Source organism: Balaenoptera physalus, assembly GCF_965194825.1.
Source record: "Balaenoptera physalus genome assembly, chromosome: 7".
NCBI classification, from domain to species: domain Eukaryota; kingdom Metazoa; phylum Chordata; class Mammalia; order Artiodactyla; family Balaenopteridae; genus Balaenoptera; species Balaenoptera physalus.
The window spans coordinates 61,870,376-61,882,727 of NC_138886.1; the positions used below are offsets into that span (position 1 = coordinate 61,870,376).

At 35.4% G+C, this 12,352-nt stretch overlaps 1 long non-coding RNA gene across 1 annotated transcript in view; it reads right to left on the minus strand.

Annotated features, from left to right (window-relative positions):
* LOC309664998 overlaps positions 1 to 12,352 on the minus strand; it is a 475,535-nt gene that overhangs the window by 217,508 nt on the left and 245,675 nt on the right. Inside the window, exon 4 of the long non-coding RNA XR_014266138.1 lies at positions 329 to 394. This is a non-coding gene — a long non-coding RNA (uncharacterized lncRNA). The remainder of the gene's footprint in view (positions 1 to 328; positions 395 to 12,352) is intronic.

The window sequence follows — 12,352 nt, forward strand, 5'->3', positions numbered from 1 at the left end:
TGTCAGCCCAGGTCTCTGTGGCTGTAAGACACCAGTCTAGAACCCCCTACTGCAGACCACCTGGCATGCACTCTGGACAAGCCTCTCCACCTGTACACCCACGACTGTGCAAGTCCAGGAGTAGAAAGTATCCACCCACAAGAGAGCATGCCTATAGCCAGGGCCCCTGCAGCTGCCAGTGAGCCTGTAGCTGGCCCCAGTCCTTAGCTGCTGAACTAAGAGGTGCCACTGAGGACACACCCCACACTTGTAGCCCTGCACCACTCGAGTCAGACTCATACTATGCTTAAGCATGCCCCTGTCCACGGGTAAAAAAGTCTTCTCTTACCAAAGTCAGTCCGTGAAGTCTGGAAGAGGTAACTGCTGCTTCAAATGTGCTGATACCTATGCAGGGCTACAGGGGACATAAAGAATTCAAGTAATTGTTATGAAGATGGTCAGAGAGAACACAGATAAGCAATTTAATAAAAAATCAGAAAAAAAGTACATGAACAAAATGAAAAGGTCAACCAAAAGAAAACGTGAAAAAGAACTGAACAGAAACTTTGGAGCTGTAGAATACAACGAGTGGATTAAAGAATTCAACAGAGTTTTCAACAGCAGACTTGACAAAGAATCAGAAGATAGATCAATTGAAATTGTCCAATCAATCAGAGAAGAAAAAAGAAAATGTCTATGGGACTTACAGGCCAACATCAAGATAACAGCAGAGTCCCAGAAGGAAAAATAAGACAGTTTCTATCCCTAAGGAAATAAGGGCTGAGAAATTTACAAACCTGGGAAGGGATTTGGACATCCAAGTATGTGAAGCTAATAGGTGACCCCCAAACTTTAACCCCAAATGATCTTCTCCAAGACACATTATGATAAAACAGTCAAAGAAAGGATTTTAAAGGTAAGATAATTTTGTAAGGTATTCAAGAGTACTTCTATAAGGCTATCAAGCAGCTTTCTCAGTCAGTAGAGACCTCGTAGGCCAGGAGAGAAAGGGATGATACATTCCAAGTACTAAGAGAGAAACAGCCAACCAAGACTATTTTACCAAGCAAACATATCCTTCATAAATGACAGTGAGATAAAGACTGCCTAACAAACAAAAAGCTGAGGGTATTTATTAACACTAAGCCTACCTCACAAAAAAATGCCGACAGGAGTTCATCAAGCTGAAGGTACCATGAAAATATACGATACACTGGTAAAGGTAAGCATATAGTCATATTCGGAATACTCTAATATTTCAATTTAGGGATGCGTTAACTACTTTAATATAAAGGTACTACTTTAATATAAAGGTTAAAGAACGAAAGTATTAAAATAGCTGTAGTTGGATGTCACTGTCATGGCATGAAATGTTTTTTTCTCTTCCTTTCGATTTATAACTAACTGGACATCTATAACCAAACAAAAGGGCCTCTGCACAGTACACCAGGACGCCTGAGAGATCACCCAGTGGACATCTAAAAGTGGATCTGTTACCTCGAAGGATGCTGCAGCTCCAGGTCATGAGCCTGCCTCACCCTCAAGTAAGTACCACCACAGGAAAAAACATAATCTGGAGAGTACAAAACTGGGAAGACACTCATGGGAGATAGAGAATTTGTGGTGCTCTCGCCAGTCTGACAGAAGAACTCGGCAAGCCAGCTGAGCAGGATAGAAACAAGTTTGGAGGCAGACAAAGGGAGGAATGGCCTGAGTAGACCCCTCTCCCCAGAGCTCACTTGGGGATTGCAGTGGAGGCAGTAGTGTGACAGCAGCTACTTCTCTGGCAGAGGAAGTGAAAAGTGCAACCACCTGCAAACGTTATAGCTGGAGGTTTCTCAGGCAGATTTCTGAGAAGGGGCCTCTGTGACTGGGAGAGGGACAGGAAAGGAAAGAAGGCAGACAAAAAAAATGTTCAAGGAAAGCGTTACCTGCTATCTGTTCAGGATTTCAGCAGGAGATCCATCAATAGACCTCTGAGAGTCTTCCAATCAGAGACTCCCCTAACAGGTGTGTTGGGGACCCTCAAAGCCCCAGGTGCTAAGCCCACACGTCCCGCAACTCTGCAATAACTTTCGTTTTTGTATGTACTCTCCCAAGTGTAGTAGCAGGGACAGTCAGGGCCAGCGAGAAGTCAAAAACTTGTGCTATATCACCACCTTCTGGTAAACAAAAGGAAGTTTGTTCGTTTACTTAACATGCTGACAAAAAACAAAGATTTTTGTAACTAAGAAAGGTGTTTGCTACTTTACATGTTACATACAGCAAAGGCATAGTTAATGACATGACACACTATGAAAAATCATGGTAATATGGTACCACCAAAAGAAAATGACTATTCTCCAGCAACTGAAATCAAAGATATTGAATACTACAGTCCAACAGATAAATACCTCAACATAGCTGTTTTGAAGAAACTCAACAAGCTACAAGAAAAAAAACTCAGAAAGATAACTCAAAAAACTCGAATATAATTAATGACTAGAAGGAGTACTTTACCACAGAAATTGAAATTATAAAAAAGAACCAAACAAATTCTGAAGCAGAAGAACTCAGTGAGTGAGCTAAAGAATGCATCAGTACTAGAGAAGATCAGAAGAAAGAAAAAGTGAACTAGATGACCGGAATTTAGAAATGATTTAGATGGAAGAGGAGAGAGAACTAAGATTTGAATAAAGTGAAGAAACTCTATCAGCGCTATTAGACTGAATTAATTAGGAAAACCAATATAATAATAATGGGTATACCAGAGGTAATACCAGAGGTAAAAAGAGAGAGAGAAGGGGGCAGAGGGTTTATTTAAAGAAATAATAGCTAAGAACTTACTTACCAAAGAAGGAACTGGACATAATAAGGCATTCTATTGGCCTTGTGGATTAAAAAAAAGACCTTCTTCAAGATACATCATAAGGAAACTGTAAAAAATCAATGATAAAGAATTTTAAAAGTGGCCAAAGGGGGGAAAAAAGTAACTTACAAAATGATCCCCCATTTAGACTACCAGCAGATTTCTCAGCAACAGGCTAGGAAGGAGAGAGTGGAATGACATATCCAAAATATTAAAAGATAAAAAATTGCCAGCCAGGCATACTCTTATCTGGCAAAATTACCCTTCAGATGTGAAGGAGGAATAACAGCTTTCCCAGACAAGCTGAGTGAGTTCACTACCACAAGACCACCATTGAGAGAAATGCTGAAGGGAGTTATTCAAACAAACAGAAACAAAAAGGCACTAATTAGAGACACACACAAAATGAAAGAACATAAAACACTGAAAAGGGTACTAGACAGTCAGAATTAGAAAACTGCGACCATTTTACAACAGTGTGTTAAATAATTATACCATAAAAGTTAAAGGAAAAAAGCATTAAAATACACTACTACAATATGACTGAACTCATAATATAAAAGCAGTAATTTGTGAAATCACATACAGAAAAGGGGAGGGGTAAAAGAATGGAACCTTTGTAGGCAAATGAAGATAAAATACTATCAGCAGAAAAAGCACTGTTTTACCTATGAGATGTTTTATGTAAGCCTCCTGGTAACCACAAAGCAAAAATATAGAGACATAAGATAAAAATAGGGGTGACTGAGCAAATCACCATGGAAAACCAAAAATTTATAAAGGTAGTTTGAAACAGAAGGATAAAGACACAAAATGAGAAGAAGGCAAAAGATAAGGTGGCAGTAGTAAGTCCTTACACATCAGTAATCAACCTTAATGTAAATGGATCAAACTCACCAATCAAAAGGCATAGAGTTCATCAAGCCTGAGTGGATTTAAAAAAAAAAAAATAAGATGCAACTATGTGCTGGGTATAGGAGACGAATTTAAACTCTAAAGACACACAAAGGCCCAAAGAGAAGATGATAATATTCCAAGCAAATGGAAACCAAAAGAAAGGGGGCATAGTGATATTATATCAAACAAAATAGACTTCAAGGCAAAAATGGTAACAAGAGACAAAGGCGGTCATTATACAATGAGGAAGGACTCCAATACCCCACTGTCAGCAAGGATAGATCACCAAGACAGAAAATCAAGAAAACATCTGAACCGAACCATACTTTAGATGCAATGGGCTTCACACACACAACCTATAAAAACTGAATCAGGAAGAAACAGAAAAAACCAGGACCAGCTGGTTTCACTGTCAAATTCTACCAAACATTTAAAGAAGACTTAACACCACCCATTCTGAAACTCATCCAAAAAATCCAAATTCATTCTATGAGGCCAGTATTCCCCTAATCCCAAAGCCAGATAAGGACATCACAACAAAGGAAAACGATAGACCAATACCCCTAGTGAATAGAGGTGCAAAACTTCCCAACAGATATTAGCAAACCAATTCATAAAGACATTAAAAGGATTCTAAACAATGAAGAAGTGGGATTCATCCCTCAGATATAAGAATGGTTCAAAATACACAAATAAATCACACCAATACGATGAAAGATAATCACATGATCATCTCAATAAATGTAGAAAAACCGTTTGACAAAATACAACATTCTTTCATTATAAAAACACTTGATAGACTAGGTATAAGAAGGAAAATCCCTCAACATAATAAAGGCCATATATAACAAAACTACAGCTAACTTTATACTCAATGGAGAAAAAACTGAAAGCATTTTCTCTGAGATCAGGAACAAGGCAAAGCTGTCTACTCCCACCACTCCAGTTCAATGTACTACTGGAAGTCCTAGCTAGAACAATTAGGCAAGACAAAGAAATAAAAGACATCCAATAGAAAAAGAAGTTAAAGTGTCACTGTTTGCAGATGATGCGATTTTATGTATAGAAACCCCAAAGACTCAACCAAAAGACTGGGGGAACTAAGCAGTGATTGTAGTAAAGTTGCAGGGTACAAAATGAACATACAGAAATCAGGTGCATTTCTATACACTGAAAATACATTTGAAAAACACTACCCTATTCACAATAGCATTAAAAATATACTTAGATATAAATTTATCCAAAAAGGTTAAAGACCTGTGGACTGAAAACTGGAAGACATTGACGAAAGAAACTGAAGAAGAAAACTGAAGAAGACACAAACAAATCCCATCTTCATGGCTCAGAAGAATTAATATTGTGAAATTATCCATAATATCTATACATCAATGTAAGCTCCATCAAAATACCAAAGGTATTCTTCAGAGAAATAGAAGAAACAATTCTAAAATTTCTATGGAACCACAAAAGACCTCAGATAGCCAAAGCAATCTGGAGAATTAAAAACAAAGCTGGAGCTATCACTCTTCCTGTTTCAAAGTACACTACTAAGCTATAGTACTAAAAACAGTGTGGTATTGGCAGAGAAATAGTCACATAGACCAATGCCATAAAATAGAGTCCTCAGAGTCAACTAATTTTGACAAGGGAGTTAAAAGCACCCACTGGGGAAAGAATAATCTCTTTGACAAATGGTGTGGAAAAACTGGATAAGTACATGATGAACAATGAAATTTGATGACTATCATCTCATGCCACTTATGAAAACTAACTTGAAATGGATCAAAGACTTAAACGTAAGACCCTGGTACTCTAAAACTCCTAGAAGGAAATGTGTGGAAGAAGCTCCTTGACACTGTTTTTGGCAGAGATTTTTCTGGATATGACTAAAAGCACAAATAACAGCAGCAAAAATCAGCAAATGGGACTACATCCCATTTAAAAGCTTCTGCAAAGCAAGAGAAAGAAACAATTACCAAAATAAAATGGCAATGTACAGAATGAGAGAAAAGTTTTGCAAACTATATATTGGATAATGGGGTTAATTTCTAAAATATATAAATAACTCATATACAGTTGAAACTTGAACTGTGCAGGTCGACTTATTCATGGATTTTTTTCAGTAGTAACTACTACAGTACTACACGATCCATGATTAGTTGAACCCATTAGTGCATAGGAACTGTGGATATGGCAGACTCACATATATGGAGGGCCGACTATAAGTTATACACAGACTTTCCACTAGGCAGAGGGGCAGTGCCCTTATCCCCCACATTGTTTCAGGGTCAACTGTACTCAATAACAACAACCAAAAAACAATATACAACCTGATTAAAAATGGGCAGAATAACTAAGTAAACACTTTCCCAAAGAGGATATCCAAATGGACAACAGGCACATGAAAAGGTGCAGAACATCACTGATCATCAGGGAGATGCAAATCCAACTTACAATGAGATATCACCTCACACCTGTTACAGTGGCTACCATCAAGAAGATGAGACACAACAGGTGCTGGAAAAAATTTGGTAAAAAGGGATCTTTTGTTCACTTTGGTGAGAATATAAATTGATCCAACAACTATGGAAAACAATATAAAGTTTCCTCAAAAATTAAAAATAGATCTACCATATGATACAGCAATACCACTTCTGGGTATATGCAAAGGAAATGAAAAACAGGATTTCCAAGAGATATATGCACTCTCATGTTTACTGCATCATTAGTCCCAATAGCCAAGATATGAAATCGACCTAAATGCCCACTGCCAGATAAAGGATGAAGAAGATGTTATGTGGTGTGTGTGTGTGTGTGTGTATACCTGCCATTTGCTACAGGTATACACCTTTTGGTCCATTTGGATGGGCCTTGAGCACATTATGCTGAGATAAGTCCGAGAGAGGAAAGACAAGTACTGTATGATATCAATAATATGTGTAATCTAAAAAAGTCAAACCTGTGAAAACAGAGAGTAAAATAGTGATTACTGGTGGGGGTGGGTAAGACAGATGATGTTTCAGGGTACAAATTTGCAATGAGTAACAGCTACGCTGTAGAGATATAATGCACAGTATAATGAATATAGACAGCAATATCATATATATTTATCAAACCTGCAAAGAGACTAGAACTTAATTATTATGACTACTAAAAAGGGATAATTATGTAATGTGATAAAGGTGCTAAATTGCCAAGAATGGCCATGATATTACATGATATAAATATATCAAATTAATATATATTTTACACCTTAAATTTACACAATGTTATGTGTCAAATATATTCAACAATTTGTTAATGGATATGCAGTATAAAAAGATGTAAATTGTGACCTCAAAAACATAAAAGGGGGTGTTAAAAAGTCAAGTTTTGATTGCAGCTGAAGTTAAATTGTTATCAGGATAAAACAGACCGTTGTTATAAAACATTGTTTGTAAGGCTCATGGAAACCATAAAACAAACCCTACAGTAGATTCATAAAAGATAAATAGAAGGCAGTGGAAGCATACCACAATAGAAAATCACCAATCACAAAGAAACGCAGCAAGAAGCAGCAGCAAGGGATCTACCTGTAGCCTGAAACAGTTAATAAGGTGACATTTGTAAGGGCTTACCTAGCAATAATTATTCTAAATGTAAAGGGATTGAATTCTTCAATCAAAATACATGGAGTGGCTGGAGAGATTAAAAACAAAATAGACCCTACTATATGCTACCTAAAGAGACTCACTTCAGCTTTAAGGCTGACTCTTATAGGCTCCAAGTGAAGAGATAACAAAGGTACTGCATGCAAGTGGAAACCAAGAGTAGGAATAGCTATACTTGTAAGAGACAAAATTGACTTAAACCAAAAATGGTAACAAGAGACAAATAAGGTCACTGTATATGTAAAGGGGTCAATTCAACAAGAGAATATATCATAAATATATATGAACCCAACACTGCAGCACCTAAATATACTGAGCAAATAAACAGCTCTGAAGGGAGAAATAGACACCACCACCATAATAGTAGGGAACGTCACTCTACCTTTCAATATAGATAGATCATTCAGATAGAAAATCGACAAGTAAATGGTGGACCTGAAATAGACTTTACCAAGTGGATCTAACAGACAAGAAAACATTTCATCCAATAGCAGCAGAATACACTTTCCTCTCAAGTGCACGTGGAACATTCTCCATAATATGTCATCTGATAGGTCACAAAACAAGTCTTAGCAAACACAAGAAGATTAAAATTATACGAAGTATCTTTTCCTACCACGATGGTATGAAATTCACAAATATGTGGAAATTAAACAATACAATACTGAATAACCAATGAGTCAAAGAAGAAATCAAAGGGGCAATCAAAAGTATCTTGACACCAACAAAAATAAAAACACAACATATCAAAACATGGGATGCTGCAAAAGGAGTTCTAAGAGGGAAATGTAAAGCAATACTGAGAGAAAAGAAGGATGTCTACTAAACAACCTAACTTTATACCTCAAAGAAAGAACTAGAAAAACAAGAACAAACTAATCTAGACCCTGTCAGGAGGAAGGAAATAAAGATCATGGCAGAAAAAGAGACCAAAAACAAAGAAAAGATAAAACTTAAGACCAGTTTTTTGAAACAATAAATAAAATTAACTACCTTTAGCTAGACTAAGAAAAAACCCTCAAATTTATAGATATGAGAAATGAAAGGGGTACATTAAAACTGACTGCATAGAAATACAAAGGTTAATAAGATATTATCATGAATAATTATACACCAACCATTTGATTATCCTAAAAGAAATGGATGAATTCCTATAGACATACAACCTCACAAGGTTAAATCATGAAGAAATAGAAAATATGAATAGACCTATAATGAGTAAGGAGGTTGAATGAGCATTCAAAAACCTCCCAAGACAAAAGCCAAGGACCACATGGTTTCCCTGGTGAGTCTACCAAACATTTAAAGAAGAACTAATGCCAGTTCTTCTTAAACTCTTCCAAAAAACCTTGAAGAAGTGGGAACACTCCTAAAATCCTTTCACTGGAACAGCATTGCCCTGATTCCATAGACAAATAAGGACACTAGAAGAAAAGTATACTACAAACCAATATACCTGATTACTATATATGTAAAAATCCTCAGTGAAATATTAGCAAACCAAATTCAATAGCATATTAAAAGACTCATATACTATGATCAAGTGGATTTATCCCTGGGCTACAAGGTTGTTTCAACATATGCAAATCAATAAATGTGTTCATTAATAGAAAAATAAAAATCGTATGATCATCTCAATAGATACAGAAAAAGCATTTGACAAATACATCTTTTACAATAAATAGATTTTAAAAAGGTATAGAATCAACATACCTGAGTAATATAAGGGTACTATATGACAATCCCACAACTAACATCATACTCCATCATACAATGAAAGATTAAAAGCTTTTCCTTTAAGATCAGTAATAAGACAAGTGTGCCACTCTTACCATACCTATTAAATATAGTGCTAGAAGTCCAACCCAGAGCCATCGGGCAAGAAAAATATATGAAGGACATCCAAATCAGAAAGAAAGAAAGAAAATTATGTTTGTGTATGATATGATCTTATGTATGGAAAATTCTAAAGACTTCACCAAAAAACTGTAAGAACTAATCAACAAATTCAACAAAGTCACAGGATACAAAATCAGTATACAAAAACTAGTTGCATTTCTATATAACAACAAGGAACCATCAAGAAAGAAATAAAGTAATCTCATTCAATTCAATTTTAATAACATTAAAAACAATAAAAATCCTTAGGAATAAATTTAGACAAGGAGGTGAAAGGTCTGTGCACTGAAAACTACAAGCCTTTGATGAAAATTGTTGAAGACACAAGAGTGGAAAGATAGTCTATGTTCAGGAATCAGAAAAATTAATATTGTTTAAAAGTCCACACTACCCAAAGCCATCTATAGACTCAATGCAGTACCATCAAAATTCCAATGGTATTTTTCCTTAAAAAAAAAAAAAAATCCTAAAATTTGTTATGTAACCACAAAAACTTCTAAGAGCCAAAGCAATCCTGAGAAAGAAAAAAGCAGGAGGCATCACACTTCTTCATTTCAAACTATACTAAAAAGCTATAGTAATAAAAAAGTAAAATACTGGGATAAAGATAGACATAGACCAGTGGAACAGAATCAAGAGCCCCAAAATAAACCCATGCATATTCAATTGACTAACATTTCACAACGGAGCCAAGAATACTAAATGTAGAAAGTATGGTCTTTTCAACAAATAGTTTTAGGAAAACTAGATAAACATATGCAGAAACGTAAAATTGGACCTCTATCTTACACCATTCACAAAACCTTACTCTTAATGGATTAAAGACTCAAACATAAAACCTAAAATCATAAAACTCCTAGAAGAAAATGAGCAAAACTGATTTGAGACATTGCTCTTGGCAACGATTTTTATATATGGTAACAAAAGCACAAGCAACAAAAGCATAAATTAATAAGTGGGACTACATCAAACCAAAAAGCTTCTGCACAGCAAATGAAACAATCAACAAAATGAAAAGTCAATTTATTGAATAGGTGGAAATATTTATAAATCATATATCTGATGAGTTTAATATTCAAAATATGTAAATAATTCGTATAACTCAATAGCAGAAAAACAATACAATTTAAAAAGGGGCCAAGGAAGTGAATATATATCTTTCCAAAGAAGATATACAAATAGCCAACAGGTACATGAAAATATGCTCAACATCTCTAATCAGAAGAGATAAGAAAATCAAAACCACAATAAGATATCATCTCACACCTGTTAGAATGGCTATCATCAAAGAGACAAGATATAAGTGTTGGCAAGGATGTGAAGAAAAGAGGACCCTTATGCACTGTTGGTGGGAATGTATATTGGTACAGCCCCTATGGAAATGAAATAGTATGGAGATTCCTCAAAAAATTAAAAATAGGATTACCATATGATCTAGCAATCCCACTTCTGCATATATATCCAAAGGAAATAAAAAGTTGATCTCGAAGAGTTATCTGAACTCCCATGATTATTGCAGTATTATTCACAATGGCCAAGATATAGAAACAACCTAAGTATCCATCAATGAAAAAATGGATAAAAAAAATAGAATACTATTCAGCCATGAGGACAAATGAAATACTGCTCTTCGTAACATCATAGATGGACCTTGAAGGCATTATGATAAGTGAAATAAGTCTGACAGAGAAAGAAAACTATACCAGCACTTATATATAGAATCTAAAAACAAAACAAAACAAAAACAAAGAACTCACAGAAACAGAGGTTAGAGTAGTTCTTGCCTGGGGATAATGGGAGATAGATATTGGTCAAAGGGTACAAACTTCTAGTTATAAGACAAACACATTTTGGATATCTAATATACTGCAGGTAATTTTAATTAATAAGTCTGTTATATTTTTGCAAGTTGCAAAAAGGTAAATCTACGTGATCTTGCCACAAAACAGAAATGTGATTATGTGAGGTGATGGAGGTGTTAACTAACCCTGTGTTAATTATTTTATAATACATATGTATTACATTATTTCACTGCATATCTTAAACTTACAGAATGTTGTATGTCAATTATATCTCAGTAAACCTAGGAAAATTTAAAGAGGAGTAAATCACAGATCATTTGTTATCCCCATATGATATCTCATCTATTCTCTTCTAAAACTTTGTGAGTACTCTTTTCTTTTACCCCATAGGTACCTCATACAAACCTTTATGATTTCACTTATAACACTTAACTGAACCTAAAACCCCCTCCTCCATGTGTGAGTTTTCCTGTTTAAATTATTTTCCTATACTTAAATCTTAGCCCAATAACTGGCACATATTATATGTTCAATAAACAATATTGGTAATGAATGAGGGAGAGAGAAGAATTCCAATGGACACGTGTAAAGGTCAAAAGAAGGGAAGTGAATAGTGTCAAAATACATTGATTGAGTAATGAATGAGGCTGGAAGGGAAAGGGAATTGAGATTTAGGTTGTGTACATGTGCTGGAAACTTTCAGCTGCATGATACTGTCAAAATGCTCATGTTGTTATTATCCAATTCCAAAAATCTGTTGTAAAGATACCAATCACTATGTAGGAAATGTGGAAATGTGGGATATTAAAACAGTGTAAAGATCTGCACTATGATTTTCTCATTGACTTATGAACATTATCATACAGTTTAGAACAAAAGAAACTAACATCTCTCTGTAAGTACTGATCAGTCTATTAAAAAAACTTCACAAGTAAGAGATATTTGCTTGGTTAAGGCATTTTTCTTACTCTTCCGAGATCATGTTGTAGAGGATTCATATTTTTGCTATCCTCACTCTTACACAATGGGTGATTGGCCACCTAAGTTGACTTACTCCTTGAGTTTAGCATGCTCACAGGAAGTGTCTTTTGTTCAAACACTACTGAATCCAAAGATCAATCTTCAGAATGCATCTTTTCTGGGTTGGACTTGAGAGAAACCCTAAATGACACTAGCACCCAAGCAGCTGTTATATGAAGAGAGATGAAATACTTAGTAGTGTTAGAAGTGCAATTTTGAGTGTATAAGCGTAACTGAGTTTGCAGAAAAACTAATAC